Genomic DNA, 21,871 nt, shown 5'->3' on the forward strand with positions numbered 1-21,871 from the left:
GTTATTTTATAATTTTATGAAATGTTTTTTTTTAAGGGATATAAGTCAAACCAGTAAGTCCAATAAGATGCATTTACACCAGTTATGGTAATATCTAATTTCAGGATATATGAGAAGGACGCGAATCCTTGAAGATTTATTGACCAAATTTTAAATTTTTTTATATTTTGTCAATTAAAACATGTGTGCCAAATTTCGTTATTCTAAGATAACTCCTTCTATTTTTTGCCACTCGTTATATGAAATCACGACAGTGTGCACCACTGCTTAGTTATTTTAGTAGTATTCAAAATAAAGTACTTGCTTATATGATTATATGTAAGTCATTATAAGAGTAGTTAAAAGTAATGTAGTTATGTAAGGAAGAAGACCTTATATGGAGGTAGGGTCAGTTATGACGTGATCCTCGTAAAGTTTTGTAGAACGAAAAAATATTATGACCTAATAAATATCTTAACAAAATATTCTATCTAATATTAATTAAAATATTTTCCTATAAATGCTATATCATCGAAAATAATGACCTTAAATATGTCTATTTTAAAGTACAAAATTATTGTATTTGAAATTCTTCATATCTGTTCAATATTTTAGGATAGTTATACCAGTTGGATTTCTCCAATATTCTTATATTATATTACACAATATCTTAGCTTTACTATGAAAAAAAATTATGTCAAAATTTAACATTTTATAAAAAGTATTTATGATCAGCTCCTATTCTTCCATTTTCTACTGGCATCGTTGCAATGTTTTGAAACTTTACATGTGTACAAGAATTAAATACAGCAGTGAAATTGTTATTAAACTTTGTATTGGTACGTTTTGGAAGCCAGCCTAACTGTGTGGCCAGACATTGTCTATTATGCTGCTTTTTAGGACTTTCTGACTTGTGGAAATGACTAATTTGTTGTTAGACCCTTTTGAATTTCATGTCAATAAAGTCGGCATGTATTTTGATGCGGTAGGTCATTTGCAATCAAAAAGTCGATTTAAAATTTTTTGGTTCTTACGCCTTTGTCGTGGATATACATATATTAATGAACTATATGGTATAAAGTGACCTGAGGAAGTGAACCTTTTATATGAGCTATGAACAATTATGGACTGATCCGAAAACAATTTTTCAGAATGGTTTGTATAAACACAAACTAAACTCATGGAAATTTTTATATTTATGAAGAAGTTTATTCCGATATATTTACCTATCAATGAAATATACTATTTTCGAAAATACATCTTGTATGACAGATACGACCAATTATGGACCGATCTGGAAAATATTGGTAGAGTCACGCAAAACATATTTATGTCGAATATTATTAAAAATATTTATTTCTTAATTACCCAGCAAAAATGCTGCTTGTCTGGAAGTAATTTTGTAAGGGAGACTAAATCCGAAATCACGTACATGATTTTTGTTGGAGATGAGCCACATAGAAGCAATAGGTTTTGAATCCAAAAAGCGTTTATTTAATAGCAACTAGTTGCACTTATATCATGTATTTTATATTTTATTAGATCTGTGCTTTATGTATGCGCTTCATTTATCCTCCTATATAAGACATTATTGAATATATTATATTTATACGTTACTAAAACCCTTTTAATAATGCTTTTTTAATGTAATAGAACACATCGATACCCTATATTCAAAAAGTGCTAAATCAATAAAGTCTAGTTTTCAGGAAAGCAAAAAAACTATTTAATTCGTGAAATATTGCTCTAAAACACAATATTTCTTCCATAATACGTTTTTAACATCCTTACTAATTCTTACCTATGAAAAAAATTTAATATTCTGCACATTTTAGCGACTTATTTAAGATAGCACTTTTTGGTCGACAAAAAAACAAATATTTGTTCTAAGTTAGCATGTTTTGTTCAAAGAATAGAACAAAAATTTCTTCTAATAATATGCGTTATTTTATAATTTTATGAAATGTTTTTTTTTTAAGGGATATAAGTCAAACCAGTAAGTCCAATAAGATGCATTTACACCAGGGATGGAAAATGAGATTTTGTTTCAGTATCAAATAATATTTCTGAGGGTACTTCTTTGGATCTCAGAGTACTAAAATATATTTTTTTGCTTAAAGTTAGTAATTTCTTAAATACATTTATATTTATACCCCATTTACACATACACGAAATTTAGTACTTATGAGATTTCAAGCCAAATCTTGTTGATTTAAACTATATTTCCCATACAAAACAAAATCTACTTCTTAACAAGATTTCGTTAAAATCTACTTAAAATCTAATAGTTTTTTGTGATGCAACTCTGCTTTTTTCCTAAATAATACTAAAAAATACGACGCTACACAAGAAAAACAAAACGAACCAAATAAAATTAAAATGTCAAAAATTGCTTTACTTTTAAAACTATATTTCTTTAATTCCGGTAACATTGCAGATAATTCCATTACTCTATAATTTTATTGGCCGTTTTTTCTCGAACTTTTAGTTGATGCATTTTTAATAATTATATGTATTTGAATACAAGAAGATACTTTGAGAGTATCAAATAAGACTCGGGAGTATCACGGTACTTTTAAACATAAATTAGTATCAAAAAAAGTACCATCGTACCAATTTTGCCATCACTGATTTACACCATTTAAGTAGAAAAACTCATGGCATATCTGCTTGTTTAATATTCCTTATTCTCAGTACAAATATTTTAAATTATGAAAAGTTTTTGAATATAAAAAGTGCCAATATTTTTTGAATAATACTCCCTAATTTGCACCTTTAAAGACTTTTTTATAATCAAAATTCCAAATTGGAACCATAGAATATTATAGATCTTAGTGTTATAAACGATTTCTGAAATAACTTTACATTTTTCGGAAAAACATTATTTAAAGTCTAAAACTGGCTTTATATACAAATATATAAATGATCATATCTTAAAAACTACTCTTAAAAACTATATGAAACAAATCCCTAATTTTAAAATGAAATAAGTTCCCATTTAAAAATAACAAATTATGGAACAAGTCGGTCTTAGTGACATTTCTAAAAAAAGTAGGTCGCTCATACTTTCGAGTGGGGCTTCAAAGTTTAATACATTTCAGTTTAATCGCTTAATAAAGATTCCCTTAATAGCCGGCCTGCGGCCGGTCGCAAGGACTTTCTACTCTATGGTATGTCCAACAACGGCTTCGCTTAATAAATATTTCCTAAATAGACGGCATACGGCCGGACGCAAGGATTTACCACTCTATAATGGCGTCATGAAATAACTCCCCACGAAATAACTCCCCAAAACAAAAATGAAATAAGTCCTCAAATTTGGGGACATATTTCATTATGAAATAATTCCCCAATTTAAAAATGAAAAAAAGCCCCAACGAAATGAAATAACTTCCCAAATTAAAATGAAATAACATCCCATTTTTGGGGATTTATTTCATATGAAACAAATCCCTAATTTTAAAATGAAATAAGTTCTCATTTAAAAATAACAAATTATGGAACAAATCGGTTTTAGTGACATTTCTAAAAAAAAAGTGGGTCGCTCATACTTTCGAGTGGGGCTTCAAAGTTTATTACATTTCAGTTTAATCGCTTAATAAAGATTCCCTTAATAGCCGGCCTGCGGCCGTGCGCAAGAACTTTCTACTCTATGGTATGTCCAACGACGGCTTCGCTTAATAAATATTTCCTAAATAAACGCAAGGATTTACCACTCTATAATATGACCAACAACGGCCTCCTAAATAGCCGGCCTAAAGCCGAACACTCTTGATACAGGGAGAGTGTATTCTTTGCGAAGCCGGTGTCTAATGTACTCCAGAGGATAAAACCCTTGCGCGCGGCCGAAGGCCGGCTATCAGACATCTATTTTTTATTTCATGTGACAAAAGTAATATAATGAAATTACTCCCCAAAAATATTTTTAGGGATTTATTTCATTTTTGAATTTTGAGGAATTATTTCATAATGAAATAACTCCCCATTTAAAATGTGAAATAATGCCCCAAAAAGCGAATTAAATCCCCAAATTTCGTTGTTTTTGCTTTCTGAACAAATTTTTAGGGAGTTATTTCATTTTTGTTTTGGGGAGTTATTTCGTGGGGAGTTATTTCATGACGCCCTCTATAATATGACCAATATTATAAAGATTTCCTAAATAGCCGGCCTAAGGCCGAACACTTTTGATACAAGAAGAGTGTATTCTTAGCGAAGCCGGTGTCCAATGTACCCCAGAGGATAAAACCCTTGCGCCCGGCCGTAGGCCGCCTATAAGAGATATATTATTTATTTCGTGTGACAAATGTAATATAATGAAATAACTCCCCAAAAATATTTTTAGGGATTTATTTCATTTTTGAATTTTGAGGAATTATTTCATAATGAAATAACTCCCCATTTTAAATATGAAATAATTCCCCAAAAAACAAATTTAATTCCCAAATCTCGTTGTTTTTGCTTTCTGAACAAATCTTTAGGGAGTTATTTCATTTTTGTTTTGGGGAGTTATTTCATGACGCCGATTTAGCTAATTTCAATATAGCAATGCTTTGTTACACCGTCCAACAGCATTTTTCACACACGAACCAAACAATATACATACGAAAGCACATAATTTATGTGGTATAACCGCGTACTCAGTTTTTCATCTTCTGATCGTTTGTCCCTTTTAAAGGACTTTAAAATTGGAGGTACATATGATTTTCAAAAATTGTTATAAAATATTTGTAGTAACCCTATTATTACAATATGGGTATCAAACTAAACAGGACAATTCCAGTATTTAAATCTTTCATTTCGTTTTATTTTTTAAGAATAAAAAGATATGAAAAATATCCTTTTAAAAGTTTATCCTTTTAGTATCCTTGAATGGAGTATCCATTAGAATGGAGTATATCGCTTTCAATTTTGGTGTTCATATCTCTATTTGTTTAACTTTTATTATTTTTTTTTTTTTAATTATCCCAGTTAATAAATTAATAAATTTTTCACATCAGAAAACTTCAAAGTTTTTTTAGCTAAAATAATATGAAGAAAAATATAAAATTTTGATGTGAAACGGAGTGTCATTTTCTCGACGATATAATTAAAAAACAAGTTAGAGTGCTATATTCTGCTGAGCCGAATCATAAATACCCTCCACCAGCTACTTTTATATTAATATTTTTTTAATTGATCAAATATTTGTAGAAATATGTAAATTTTCTCATGTCTTAAATAGACATGCAAATCTTGCAATTGTAACACATTTAAGCTGTTTATTGAACATTACAAACGCCATTTTCTTTTATATTTTTATAGCGCCCTAAGATATGCTTTGTGTGAAAGAGATGTATGCATGTGTGTGAAAGATTTAAGGAAATTTAAAATATATATAATATTGTTCTACACGAATTGATAATGCAACTAGTTAAATACGGTTAAAGTGATTTTCGGAGCAGGACCTAGTATGGGATATATGACCAATTATAGACCGATCGTAAAAAAATCTTTAAGTAACATTTCTGTACATAAAAGCTATATTTCAGTAATTTTTTTTATCTATATCATAATTTAGTAATAAGTAATGTGTGTTTAAGTGATTTTCGGAAGGGAACCTTGTGTGGGACCGATCGCACCCATTTTATGAACCGATCGTGAAAAAATCTTGAAATATAATATTTGTGCCAAATTTTGTATCAATAGCTTTATTTGGTAATGGGTAATGTACGTTTAAGAGATTTTCGTAAGAGGACCTTCCGTAAGAGAAAATTCCACAGTAAAGCAATACTTGTACCAAATTTTATATGGATATCTTAATTTAGTAATGAGTTATTTGCGTTTAAGTGATTTTCTGGAGGGGACCTTGTACGGGAGCTATTACTAATTATGGACCGCGTGCCTTTAAGTGATTTTCGGGAATGGACCTTGTTTGTATTGGAGCTATCACCAAATATGGACCCATCGTGAACAAATTTTAAAATAAAATTTCTGTATACAAAGGTAATATGTGTGCCAAATTTTTAATGAATATCATTATTTCATAATGAGTTATGTACGTTTAAATAATTTTCTGAAGGGAACCTTGTATGGGAGCTATGACCAATTATGGACCGATCTTGAAATTTTTTTCTTTGGATGAATTCTACTGACATAAAACTTTAATTTGTAAAATTTTGTGAAGATATCGACATTCAAACGGAAGGTATTAACAAAAAACTAATTTTCCGGGAATATGTACATTTGTATGGGAGGTATATGAAATTGTGGACCGATTCCGCCAACTTTCAACAAGAATAAAATACTTGTATAAAAACAAATTTGTGATGATTTTCATGGAGTTATATTGCACAGTTTTTGTGAAAATTACATTAGAATATGTGAAAAAAGCTTAATTTTTTTTCAAATTTTGATTCATAACTTTTTCCGATGTTAACCGATTTTGCTCATTTTCAATACCAAACTGCCTAAGACAATAATATATATTTTGAGTGAATTTCGTTAATTTCTGTTGCTTCGTGTTAGCGTGAGAATGTTTTATACAGACAGACAGACGGGCAGACGGCCGGGCATAGCTAGATCGACTCAGAATTTCATAAGGTCCAAGAATATATAGACTTTGTTGGATCTCAGATGAATATTTCTGGGTGTTACAAACGGAATGACAAAGTTATATATACCCTCTATCACCACTGATGGTGGTGGAGGGTATAATAATAATAATGTGGAAAACCTTGTAGGATATGAAAGTATAAAAACCAATAAGGATATTATTTTAGTTTTTATCATATCATGTCAAAATGCTTTATATGGATATCACTTTCAATTGATATCCATTAAATTGTTTTAAATCATATAGAAGTTTATAGTTTTTATTAAAAAATACAAAAATTAGGTATAACAATAACCTATCCCCTCCTCACATGAATAAAAAAGACTGAACTTAATTTATTGCAAATTTTTAGGCAATCATAAATCCGAATATTATAGATTTGGTTGAATTATTCGGCATAATCGGTGGGAAAATAAATTTTTTGGTCGTTTTGTCAAACCTAAAAGAGTCATATTGTCAAAGGACATAACTTCCACTTTTAAAAGTGTCATTATGTCCATGGTCTTTGCGACACTACTAAAACATATTGGAAAATGTGTGTAGGATTTAAGAAAGTGACACTCTTATCCTGGATAGAATTGCTCTTAACTTTGCTGTATGTTGTATTTTGGATTCATTTAAAAAAGTCTCCAGAATTGGCGGCCTTCGGCCGGACGCAGGATTTTTAAACTCCGGTGTATTTGGAATACCGGCTTCGCTATATCAAGCATTTTCATGATAATTGGACTATTTGTAATCCATGGACTTTATGCCACTTTTCTCATGGACATTGAGACTCTTATCAAAGTGTAATAACCTCCATGGACACTATGAAACTGTTTGGTTTGTCATAACGTCCATGGTTGTAAAGTAAGTGGTAAAGTTGTTTTAACTTTCAAGTGATATTCTGTGTAAAAATAGAAATTATTTCCAACAAACATATTTTTGTAATTTAAGTAAATGTGTATAACTTAACTTTTACAATTTTTTTACAAGAACCTGATAAAGATAAAAATATGAAATTTTTAAGTCAGAAACTCCATATTATTCGATTTAACATATATTTAAAAAAAAAAATTGACTATAAAAAATAAGGATATTAAAGGATTAAAATTTTAAAGGGCATTTTTTCAGTTTTTTATTCTGACATTTTAAAATTATTTCATTCATAAGAATACCGTTATTCTCCTCTTTCATACCATACCCATATTGACCTACTAGACCAAACCAAATTTTAGCTAAATATAATTATACTTACTCTTGCTTTCAAACTTTGAAGTCCTTTTAAAGGAAAGAAATGATCAGAAAATAAAAAACCTATAATGTGGTATAACTATATTAAGTATGTAGTTTCCAACGTATGTGGTCTTGCTCATGTGTGCAACAATTTTTCCCAATAATAACCAAAATAATTTTAAAATAAATTAATTTGTTTTATTCTGCTATTCACCAATAGATGGATATTTCAGTGCAAATAAATTGTTACAAATTTTATGGAAAATTTATAATTTTAATATTGAATTCTGAAATAACTCCATCTGTTGGCCGCTGCTGACATTATGATTTGAAATTTGTTTAGTCTCGATTAAAACCTTTTGTCTCGTACAGTGCAAGAACTAAAATTTTGGTTCTCGATTGTTTTTCTTGGCTGGTTTTTTGAACTTCCATTGTTAATCTTTTGGCGTTTTGAGTTAAGATTTAAATTTTGGCGGTAAAACTTTTAATCATTTTTTTTCAAAATTATTTTATAATCTATTTTATTATTAAGAAGTTTTTTTTATTTTTAATTATTTCTTATATGATTATATTTTTTTTATGTATAATTTTTTTTTTTAAGTAAATTTGTAACCGATTATGGCAAATAGGCTAGGTTTGTTTGAAAATAAATTAAATTAAATTTAAAAAAATGCTGCTAATAATATATTATCTTTATATTTTAATTAGTTATGTGCATTTAAGTGATTTTCTGAAATGGACCTTATATGGGATCAGGGTGTTTTATATGTACTTTAAACACATTGTATGAACGTACTGTTCGAATGAATGTTTGTAAGACATTAAGAGTTTATTTAAAATCAATGATCTTAATAGCTAAATACAAAAATCTTAAAACTAACTAGAACTATGATAAGACATCTTGTGCACATGTGTACTTTCAGTCTTATCAGTGTAATGTTGCTATCTTAGCATGGGGTAATAACTGCATCAGTGATATAAATATATTTTATGCCTCATTATTAACTCTAACATATGGTTTATGCGTCACATAAACAACAGAATTAATGTGCATCTTAGAACTAAAGTTCTTATCACTGCTACGGCTTGTCCTAAAAACAAAGCGATAATACATATTTATTTGTAGTACAAACAAACGTATATAATATTTTTTATGACCTAACCCATGCACTTGAACTTATAATTTATGATCTTTCTTATTTTACTTAAACAAAATTAAACATAAATAAATGCGTGTTCAATTCTGAACATTCTGCCGGGCCCGCAATGGCAATGGTGTAGAAAAATCTATCTTAACTACTTCTTTTTGTTTACAACATTTGTTCTTCAGAACTAGACCAATAAATATAAATATAATTATAATAATTAAAATTAGAGATGTGTGTCCAGATAACATATGAAAATGAAGCCGTTTTAGATCGATTTTGGTATCCTTTATATTAAGCACTTCCTTCATTAGATGGTTGATATCTTTGGCGTTATTTATAATTGTAACATCAAACGGTTTTACCAACTTAGCTTCTATTTTGTCTGGATCTACACCCCATGTTGATACCTGAATATCTGAATTTACTTTAGATTCGAAGTGTCGAGAAGCTGACAGAGTTATTCCTTCATAAGTTGCTGTACATCCTTCTGCTAGTTTTAGTACACCTTTTGTTGGTAAATTAACCCAGCTTCGATTATTTGGACCACAATCTACTGTTAATACTAGATTGTCGAATACTGTAAATATCCACTGATTTTCTGTAGAAAGCTGCTTCCACACACTTTTCCTTGGGACAGCTTCAAATTCACATTCAGCAAGCCGGGATTGTTTTAGCGCTGATACTTCACAAGACCGCTCTATGGCTGGCTTCCAGGGTATATTTCCAATACAGTTGTACTGACCTTGAAGACTCTTCTCACACATATTTAATTTTGATTGTGACATTAGGAAGTACATATTAGTTGCGAAGTTATACACTATGAACTCATCCTTTACTCTTGGCATAACGGCGCTATTGTTAACGTCCACAGGAAGTGTAATTATTTCGTATACCTCAGAATTATGTTTCTGTATTAAAGGTATTTCTATCTGAACCACTAGTCGATCATCAATTATAGTACCCTTCGCCTTCATTCCATGATATACTTCTTTTAGTTCAGTACTAGTTGCCTTTCCAGGAAGAACTAAATTATTTGGCAACAAGTTTTCTATGTGTAATAGTTCTTTTTGTAGTTGGGATGGTGTAAGAAGGTCAGTATTTATATGACCGTGATTGATATCAATCAGCATATTTATTACAGAAGATTGTATCTTCTGACACTCATCAATCATTAAATATAATTGGGTGGTCAATACGGAAAACAGCAATGTTAAACGCTCTTCACTCGTTTCATTTTTCGTTTGATCGTAGAATAACTTTAATTGGCCGTACATTTGTTTAAAGTTGTTATTGACATCTTCTGTTGTCTTTTTCAGCACATTTACTGTCGAATCAATAACGGAAGTTTGTTGTTTTATTAATTTATTTAAGTCATCTTGGTTACTGAAAATGTTTTTCATGTTTTCCTCCATCTGCGGCTTTTATTTATTAGAAGTTCGTTATTTTGATCATGTAACTTATATCTCCTTTCCATCACTGACATCACCATTTCACAGGAGTCCTTAAATAAATTTAATTTCGGACATTCTTCTCTTACTTTCCCCATCAGTTTACCAATCCTCTCCAGTTCTTGGTAATACAAGGATAAATCATAGTAAACTACTAGATTCCACTTCGAATTTATGGCGTTTAGTTGTCCAACCTTATCCAGATACAGTGCTGTATTTGCTGAAAGGTTGCTTATCGAGACTACGTTGTTCATGTTAATTGGTAGTGCTTTGACTGGGTTCATTATCATCAACATCATCAATATAAATTGTAACCAACATAGTTTTTTCTTTTCTGGCTTCGTCGTTGTTACACAGCTCATTGCTGGTGCTGAATTCTGTTCTTCTGTATCCGTAGATACTAATGGACACAATTTGCTAATAGGTCTTTTCAGCGAGCTATTTGCTAGTTTCAATGTTGCAACTCTTACTTTGCCATCTTTGCCGCTATGTACTTCTGTAATTCTCGCTAGCGGCCAACTTGCTGGATGAGTATTTTCATCCTTGATTAGTACTACTGTACCTTCTTTTAAATTCTCTGACGGAAACTTCCATTTGTTCCTTTGCTGTAGCGTAGTCAAATACTCCTGTTTCCATCTGACCCAAAAGTCTTTTCTTAGTTTCTGAATTAGTTTCCATCTATTTAGCGAATTAATATTTGCTTCTTCAACTAGTTCGGCACAGGCATTCAGGGGACGTCCTATTAAAAAGTGTCCCGGAGTTAAAGCATCAAATTGACCTGGCTCATCATTGTTTAGAGCTACTAGAGGTCTGGAATTCAATACTGCTTCAATTTGAATTAAGAGAGTACTCATTTCCTCATATGTAAGTTTGGCTTCACCGATTGTCCTTTTTAAATGATATTTAACTGACTTGACGCCAGCTTCCCAAATACCTCCAAAGTGAGGAGCTGCCGGGGGAATAAAATGCCACTGAATTTTCTGCATCGCCAATATAGGAATAATCGACTCATTATTCCGAACAGCAGCTTTAAAATCTTTATCTAATTTTTTATTTGCGCCAACAAAGTTCGTTCCATTATCTGAATAAATATCCGAACTAACACCTCTCCTTCCAAAAAATCTCTTTAATGCTGCTAAGAATGCTTCTGACGTCAGATCGCTAACTGCTTTTAGATGGATCGCTTTTGTCGTCATGCACACAAACACAGCTATATATCCTTTATAGGATTTTTGCCCTCTGCCTTTCGAAAATTTCATTTGAATAGGGCCAGCATAGTCTATACCAACATGTTGAAATGGAGCTGATATCGTTACGCGTGATTTTGGAAGATTGCCCATTAGTTGCTTCGCCTGATCTTGGCTATACCGAATACATCTAGGACATCTTCGCAAACATTTCTTTATTGAATTTTTCATATCTAAGATCCAAAACCTACGCCTTAGTGCTGCTTCAACTATTCGGTTACCACCATGTAATGTTGAAATATGCGCCTTTTCTATCAACAACGATGTCAAATGGGACTTTCGCAATATTATAGGATGTTGTTGATTATATGGTAAATTTGAATTCTGCAATCTACCACCGACACGAATTATTCCATTCTTGTCTATAAAGGGAAATAAACTCGCTATTCTGCTGCATCTATTTACTACGCCAAATTTCTTTAATGCTGCCATCTCCTCTTGCAATTGTATTTCTTGATGACATCGTATAATTAATTCTTCAGCTTCTCCTAGTTCATTCACCGAAAGATATTGAGTGGCGTAAGATTTTTTGTGCAGCTTATTTTTAAACCTTATAATAAATGCCACCACTCTTTGCAGTTTCGAAAAACTCGAAAATTTATTCGTAAGATTTATTATCAGAGAATCTTTATTTGAAGTTGTAGATATCATCACCTTTACCGTTTCTGCTTCTTTTTTAGGCCAGAACTCAGACGCCAATTTTAACCATTCTGGACCATTCCACCACATCATATGTGCCTTTAGTTTTAAAGCACTTATTCCACGGGATGCTACGTCTGCAGGATTATCTTTGCTGCTCACATGTCTCCACTTAGCGTCTGGAATCATATTTATTATTTCAGCAACACGATTTCTAACGAATTTGTCCTTGTTGGTTTTGTTTGCTATCCAGGCCAATGTAATTGTTGAATCGCTCCAGGCATACACCACATGTTGTCTATTAATTGTAGCTGAAACTTTATTCAGTAGTTTTGATGCCCAGCACACAGCTCTAGCTTCGGTAAAGTTTTCCTATTTTTTATTGGATTTACTTTGGTTTTTGCAGCAACAAGTGTTATTGACTTTCCAAGTTTTAAATAAACTACTGCTGCATACGCTTTTTCTGATGCGTCCGCAAAACCATGTAGCTCGAACTTGTCAGATATGTTTATCTGTAACCATCTTGGTACACGAATTTCTTGTATTTCGGGCAGATCTGTTGTAAACTGCTGCCATTCTTCCCTTAATTGAGCTGGTAATTCTTCGTCCCATGTACATTGTAATACCCATAATTTCTGTACGAATAATTTTGCGACTACTGTTACTGGAGACAACCATCCTAATGGATCGAAGATTTTAGCTACTTCGGATAGTGCACGTCTTTTGGATAATTCGCCATTTAGTGAAAAGTTTATGTTGAACTTGAATTGATCTAATACTGGATCCCACTGCAACCCCAACGTTTTTATGGATTCGTCATCTTCAATTTGAATCACATCATTATTTGTAGAATTGCTGATGTCATCAATTATATTTAAGTTATTTGATATCCACTTTCTTAAATTGAAGCCGTATTTTTCAAGTTGCCTCATAGTCTCATGTTGAATATATTTACATTGAGAAATAGTATCTGCTCCATAAGGTCATAAGGTCATCCATGTAGAAGTCTTGTTTAATAATATTTTTTATTTCTTCATTTGGACAGCTATCTGCGATATAAAATAGCGCCCGTACTGCTAAAAATGGTGCAGAAGCAGTTCCATATGTCACTGTTGTTAATTTATATTCTTTAATGGCCTCTTTTATGTCTTCTCTCCATAGGATATGTTGGTAGTTTTGATGTTTTGGCACAACTTTAACCTGACGATACATTTTCCGGTATACATGATGTCATTTAGGCTTCTTCCATTTGATGTCTTCGCGGATGCGTCGAATACTACTCTCAATTTTGTAGTCAGACTGCTTTCTCTAATTACCGCCTGATGAGGTAAATAATATTTGCCGCTGTTTGTTACCATTACCTCTTCCATATGACCAAGCTGTATGTACTCGTTCATAAATTTATGGTAGTCTTCCTTCAGGAAAATATTACAAATTTTTGTTTGTCGAACCCAGGAAATCCGGTTTTCTACCGTTAATGCAGTGAAATTTTTGCAATCACGGATTTTATGGCCGCTTCTTCTACAGTAGTTGCAGTAACTGCTCTCTGTAGAGAACACCGTTGCTCGATAATGATGTTTTTTATTTCCATCTATATTGTTGTGTTTCGTTGTTGTAGACGCCTCCAATGCTTCACATTGCAATTCAATAAACTGCATCACATCTTTGAGAATTTGAATATCTTTTGATTTCCGTGTGCTTTGTTCATATAAAATCAGCCCTTCTTTATCGAGCTTTCTAATTATTATTCTTGCTATTATTGGATCAGCACCTTCCAAATTAACTCCCATCGCTTTTAATGCTTGCATGCTTTCGTTTGTAATACTCAGCAAGTTTCTTAAGCTGCTGCTCGACATTATGTTGGTACTGGGCTGATCTAATATTTTATCCACTAATTTCGTGAACAAAATCCTTTTATTACCAAATCTTTGGTTTAAAATCTCCCAGGCAGCTTCATAATTGTTTTCCGTTATCGGAAGGTTTTGTATAATTTTCAGAGCTTCTCCTCTGACGTGAGTTTTTAACCTCACTAGCTTCTCCACAGCTGGAAGTTTACTCATATGCACAAACCTGTTGAACATATTTTGGAACGAGCACCACTCTTCCATATCTCCACTAAATATTGGTATTTTTATTGTTTCCAATACCACCGCTTTTTTCTCTTCTTGCATTGTGGAAATTTTTATTAGTATTTCCTTTAATGCTTCTCCATATAGCTTGTCAATCAACTCCAGCTCTTCATCAATATCATCTTTTACGGAGTGATTGACCACTAATTCACGGTGGATTTGTTTTATATCCACCATGATTTTTTCCCAAGAGCTTTTTTTGTGCTCGAGTATTAGAATGTTTTCTGCTTCAATGTCAGATAAACATTCTTCTAATTTTTGAATTTCTCTACGAAATTGAATGAGCAAGTTGGACGTCACTTCCTCTTCTTTTCTTATGCCGGCTTCATCATGGGTTTTTACCTTCTCTTCTTTGGAAGTATTTTCTTCCTCTCCTGGAGCATTCTCTGGCTCTCTTGGAATATTCTCTGGCTCTCTTGGAGCATTCTCTGGCTCTCTTGGAGCATTCTCTAGCTCTCTTGGAGCTCTTTCTAACTCTTTTTTAGAGTTTTCCGCAAGGTTGGGTTTTAACTGATGCAACAATTCTTGCATCATAAATCTCACCTGCTCCATCACCTCATCTTTTATAGAAATCCTAATTGATTCTAATGATTTCTGATGGCTGGATTCCATTTGGCTTTCTTCTAAGTTTTCTGCTTTTTGGGCGCCAATATAGCTTCTGCAGAAGTTTGGCCATACTTCTGCATCGCAGTTCTGCACAGTTTAATAAGATCAATCCCATTTTGGAAGAACTTATTATTAAAATAGTCCTCTGATGTCTCTCCAAGCTTATTGAGAACAGTGTCGTTCTCATAAAATTGTCTTTCTAAGTTATCGATGCGGTTTTGATATTGTGCAATTGATGCACTACGTATCTCTGTGCGTTCAATCTTCGCCAAAATTGCAGTCAACTGATCTGTGATCTGCTTTTGAGATTCGTATAAATTTTGTCTCTGAGCCATTTTTAATGTTTTTTTTTTATTATTTTTTTTTTTATTTAAGTCGACTTTTTCTTTTTAAATTTTTATTTATATTTTTTATTGTATATATATTTTTTTTAATCTTTTTGCGCTGGTTTTTTTTTATATCGAAGGACCATGTATGAACGTACTGTTCGAATGAATGTTTGTAAGACATTAAGAGTTTATTTAAAATCAATGATCTTAATAGCTAAATACAAAAATCTTAAAACTAACTAGAACTATGATAAGACATCTTGTGCACATGTGTACTTTCAGTCTTATCAGTGTAATGTTTCTATCTTAGCATGGGGTAATAACTGCATCAGTGATATAAATATATTTTATGCCTCATTATTAACTCTAACATATGGTTTATGCGTCACATAAACAACAGAATTAATGTGCATCTTAGAACTAAAGTTCTTATCACTGCTACGGCTTGTCCTAAAAACAAAGCGATAATACATATTTATTTGTAGTACAAACAAACGTATATAATATTTTTTATGACCTAACCCATGTACTTGAACTTATAATTTATGATCTTTCTTATTTTACTTAAACAAAATTAAACATAAATAAATGCGTGTTCAATTCTGAACACACATTCACAATAATTTTTATGCCGATATCTTCATTCAGTAATTAAATATGTGCGTTTACGTGGTTATCGGCAATGGGACTATGCGCCCATATTATGGACCGATTCGAACAATATTTTACAAAGTGATTCATATGTACACACAAAATATAAAGATGTACGCTTGAGGTATTCAGGTCCAGTATATCATGCCCGATAGACGGCAAAAGCTTTTTACTGTCTGAAAATACAACTCTTCCGTGACCAGTTTAAGCTGACTTCCCAAAAACAAGAGGCTCTAGAAGCACTTTGTGTTTTCATCGTCCGAGACTACTGTAAAGCCTGGTTTAACACACTCAGAGCGTGTTTAGCGCGAAAACTAGACCTAGGAAAATAAAGTCAAAATATCTATTAAAATTCGAAAGCATTGACAAAAAAATATCAGAAAAAGGAATAAACAAAATGATAAATCGCCTGTGCTATGTTAGTCATAAACTTGTTGCCCTGACATTGGTTGACTCGACAGTGCAAAACACCGTAAAGAGCCAAATGACGACAAAAACTTTAACAAATAAAGCAAAAGAAAATGAGAGTGCTCCAGAAATATGCGACCAAACTAAAACAACTGCCGAAATTCCTAGAAAAAGGTCTCCCAGCCCTAATTACAAGAGAGACTTACCTATTGTTCAATAGATTTAACATTAACACCGAATTTCTGGAAAAAGATCATGCAATTGGCCGCAGAACATTAACTACCAGGAGGGACAAAGGATGGTAAACAACTTGAAAGTTGTGAACGACATGCCAGAACGACAAGCTTGCTCATCACAGATTACAACCAATTACTTACAAAGGACGAGCAACAAAAAGATATTAATTATACTTGATTTTTTAAAAACATAATTGTTTTCATTCCAAAATATCTTACCTTGGTGAAATATCTGAGTCTAGGCTCAATGGTATCCTCAGATTTCTCAGGTCCGGTCAAAACGGAGTCTCTTCGACTCTACTTGACAGTTCGCGTGCAGTAAACTACCACGTAAACCAACCAACCAACCAAACACATTAAAACTAAGGTAGCTAAAGTTCTAGTGAAACCAGTTATATAATTGATGAAAATTTAGTTCATCTAGGAACTAGTCCGGTTATTTTTTCACATGGATTTCAGTATTGCTCGTGCAAAATTTGAGGATTCTAGCTATAATGGTTTCGCAGATATACGAAATTTTATATTTAATTTATATGGGAGGGACCACGCTCCCGTTATCCGCCAATTTATTAGACAATTATTTAGACAAATATCAAAATTGTTCGTACAGAATTTGAGAATTCTAGCTCCAATAGTTTCCCCGATATGCGATTTTTTATTTAATTCTCATGAGTGGATCACGCCCCCGTGATCCTCTAATTTATTAGGCAAATACTACTATGGATGTCAAAATTGTTTTTTCAAAATTTGAGCATTCTAGCTCCAATAGTTTCCCCTATATACAAATTTTTTATTTAATTTATATAGGAAGTACTACACACCCTTTTTCTAATCCGCCCATATTTGTCCTAAATATTCATAATGATATCAAAGTGGTTCGGACGAAATTTGAGCACTCCAAATTTTTTAGTTTCCTAGATATACAAATTTTGGTACTAACTTTATATGGGGGATGACACGCCCATTATTTTTTATCCGCCCATTATTGCACAAAATTTTTATATTGACACTAAAGTTTATCGTACAAAATTTGTGAACTGTAGCTGTTATTGTTTTCCAAATTTACGTAATTTGGTATTGGCTAGCAATATAGACGTGCGATGTGGCACACCCACTAAAGCTAGTTCACAAATTTCTTCTCCCAGTATTCATATATGTGTCCGAGAAATATTTATTACCTTCACGGTGTGACAAAGTTACAAAAAATCAATACACTCATCGCGAGACTTAGTGAAGTTAGTAGGTCTAGTAGAGTAGATTACAGTACCATTTTTAGAATCTTCAATATACCCTAAAAATCCGAAGATATTGAAAAAAAAAAAAACGCTTTTTGTTGACTATACAGACCAAAAAAATTATATCTCAAAATATTCTTAACCGATTTAATATTTTTCAACTGTTTTGGAAAGAGTTTCCTTTGTACTTTTCAAAAAGTACACACACTTTTATATTTTTTAAGGAAATGTGTAAAATATTTAGATCTAAATAAAAATTTTTATATTTTTTTCCAATTTTTTTACGATTCACGATAATTTTTGACCCACACTTTATTAGAACACATATTTTTAAAATATTTTTTTATTTTAGCTCATATTTTGATGAATAAAATATGAAACGTTGAAATCAGATAAAAACTGACAGAAATATAATTTTTTTTTCGTAAAAACAAAAACTTACCAAATCTCTCTTTGCTGAAGTAAAAAATGAAAAAAAATATATAAAAATTTGTATCTAGATCTAAATATTTTACACATTTCCGTAAAAAATATAAAAGTGTGTATACTTTTTAAAAAGAACAAAGGAGGCTCTTTTCAAAACAGTTGAAAAATATTAAATCGGTGAGAAAATTTTGAGATATAATTTTTTTGGTATAGCTAGTCAACAAAAAGCGTTTTTTCCAATATCTTCCGATTTTTAGGGTATATTGAATTTCTAAAAATTGTAAAATGATCTACTCATCTAGGTCTATAAAAAGCATTATATCGTGTAATGAGTGCTTTTGGGTGTCACACAGTGTTATGGCGTTGCACTGCGCCCACTTAGAAATTCAAAATAAAATGTAGCGTATTTTTCCTTTCAGGCATACATACATACATACATACATACATACATACATACATACATACATACATACATACATACATACATACATACATACATACATACATACATACATACATACATACATACATACATACATACATACATACATACATACATACATACATACATACATACATACATACATACATACATACATACATACATACATACATACATACATACATACATACATACATACATACATACATACATACATACATACATACATACATACATACATACATACATACATACATACATACATACATACATACAGTGTCTCACATAAGTATTCGAATTTGGTTGTACTTTGAAAAGAAACATAATTTAATAATATTTTTTGTTTGTGAAATGAATATTTAAATTTGTTATATTGTCTAGGTATAATATCACACTCTTTAAAATTTGGAAGAATTACATTAACCTAAATTGATTTAACTTTTTTTAAAAAAAGTCCATAAAATTGCCTCACAAAAGTATTCGAATTTTTCCTGTATTTCATATATGACCATATTATACGAAACACAAAAATTATAATCGAGTGGTTTTTTGCTTAAAATTGTGTTAAGGGGTTACTATCGACCGAAATTATATATTTTTGGCCCATTTGTTTCACAATTTTGGAGCATTTGTACCATCTTTTCATCATTAAAATGGCGATTTTTTACCATATTTGCAATTTTTGTTTCCTTTTTTTCTGAAGTAAACCCAAACTTTAATATTGGGATTTAATACACCCCTTGAGGTATCTAAAAATAATAATTTTTGTTATAAGGATCTGTACTTAAAAGTTCCAAGATTTATTTTTGGTATCGTTCTTCTGTTTCTAATTGAATTGTATGGATCTTAAGACCCTTTTCGTACCACTAGGGTCGTTATTTTCCGACAAAGTTGGCTAGTATACATTCATGTACATATTAGCACTAATATATTTTAAATTTTCAATACATTATATCGGTATACAACTCCAAAACATGCCTTAACAAAACGTCATCCTATACAGTAGATTTGAGTTTTTACTATTCGTAACTTTCACGCTTATGTTGCCTATTACAATAACAATGTAAGTCCAAAATGTTGGGTTTATTTTGATCATAGTAATCAATATTTAAACACATATCGATATTTTTGAGTTAGACCATAATGATATAGTGGCATGTAGCCTGGAGGTCATTGGTATAATGATACTACCATTGAATGGTGTTTCTTCGAGGCATGTTTTGGAGTTGTACACTTCCACAATACATTGAAAACTTAAAATATATAAAAGCTGATATCTAAAAGAATATATACAAGAAAACTTTCACCGAAAATTTTTTACCCTAGTATTATGAAAATGGACTTAAGTTCCAATATATTGAATTAGCGACAGAATAATGATATCAATAATATATCTTGGATCGTTTAAATACAGATTCTTGTAACAAAAAATGCTATTTTTAGATACTCCAAGGGGTCTATTAAATCCCAATATCAAACTTTGGTCTTATCTCTGGAAAAAAAGAGAAAATACTACAAATATTGCCAAAAATCGCCATTTTAATGGTATTACATAAAAAGAGGGTACAAATCCCCAAAAATTGTGGACCAAATGGGCCAAAAATATATCATTTCGGTTGATAGTAACCCCCTAAAACAATTTAAAGCATAAAAACCAGTCGATTCTAAAATTTGTGTTTCGTATAATGCTCAAATATGAACAACAGGAAAAATTCGTATACTTTTGTGAGGCAATTTTATGGACTTTTTTAAAAAAAGCTAAATTAATTTAAGTAAATGTAAATTTTTCAAGTTTGAAAAAGCATGATATCAAACCTAAGGACTGTCTAGACAATATAACATATTAATTTTTTTTTGCACACAAAATATATTATTAAATTTGGTTTCTTTTCATAGTTTACCTAAATTCGAATACTTATGAGGGACACTGTACATACATACATACATACATACATACATACATACATACATACATACATACATACATACATACATACATACATACATACATACATACATACATACATACATACATACATACATACATACATACATACATACATACATACATACATACATACATACATACATACATACATACATACATACATACATACATACATACATAATACATACATACCATACATACATACATACATACATACATACATACATACATACATACATACATACATACATACATACATACATACATACATACATACATAATACATACATACTAGGGTGATCGATTATTCGACATTTTCCAAAAACCGGTTTTCGAATAGTTGACATTTAAAAAAACCGGTTGATATTTTTCAAATTCAGAAAAAACCGGTTAACCGGTTTTTCATTACAATTAAAAAAATATATTTTAATTTGAAAAAACTTAATGTTTATGTTTAAATTTGATTAATAAAACATGGCCCGAAATGATTTTTAACAGTTTAAAAGATTATAACTTTAGATCTAGTCGTCTGATTTACATTATTTCTTTAATATAAAAAAATTAGGAAAAAAGTAGGACACTTCTGTTAAACATAAGGTACTATGTAATCCTAGCTTATTTTAAAAGCCCTGTTTAGGAAATTTGCATAGGCATTCCAACACTTCCATAAAATTTCAGCCGTAAATTAATTATTGTAATTGGAATATAATCTTAAGATTGCTAAATTTTATCAAACAGTTATCTATTTTACAAATAATTTTTTTTAATTAATTAGGAAAATCAAAAAAGTTTAAACAAAAGGCTGTAGAAAAATATACTCTAGTTCCTCGACTCGAATATTTTTAAAATTTAGACGGCTGTATTTTTACTTAAAAATTTCATTTAAATAATCTTTGAATACAAAGCAAATAAAAGTATTCGAAACCGGGTTTTAAAAAGTGAAAAACCGGGTTATTCGATATTCGAAAAATCAACATTAAGAAAAACCGACACTGGTAAAGCAGAAAAAACCGGTTTTAAAACCGGTTGAAAAATCGAGTCGATCACCCTAATACATACATACATACTACATACATACATACATACATACATACTCATACATACATACATACATACATACATACATACATACATACATACATACATACATACATACATCATACATACATACATACATCACATACACATACATA

This window comes from Lucilia sericata, unplaced genomic scaffold (genome assembly GCF_015586225.1).
Source record: "Lucilia sericata isolate MDLA Ls3-8-SP2 unplaced genomic scaffold, ASM1558622v1 Contig000424F_arrow, whole genome shotgun sequence".
Lineage (NCBI taxonomy): Eukaryota > Metazoa > Arthropoda > Insecta > Diptera > Calliphoridae > Lucilia > Lucilia sericata.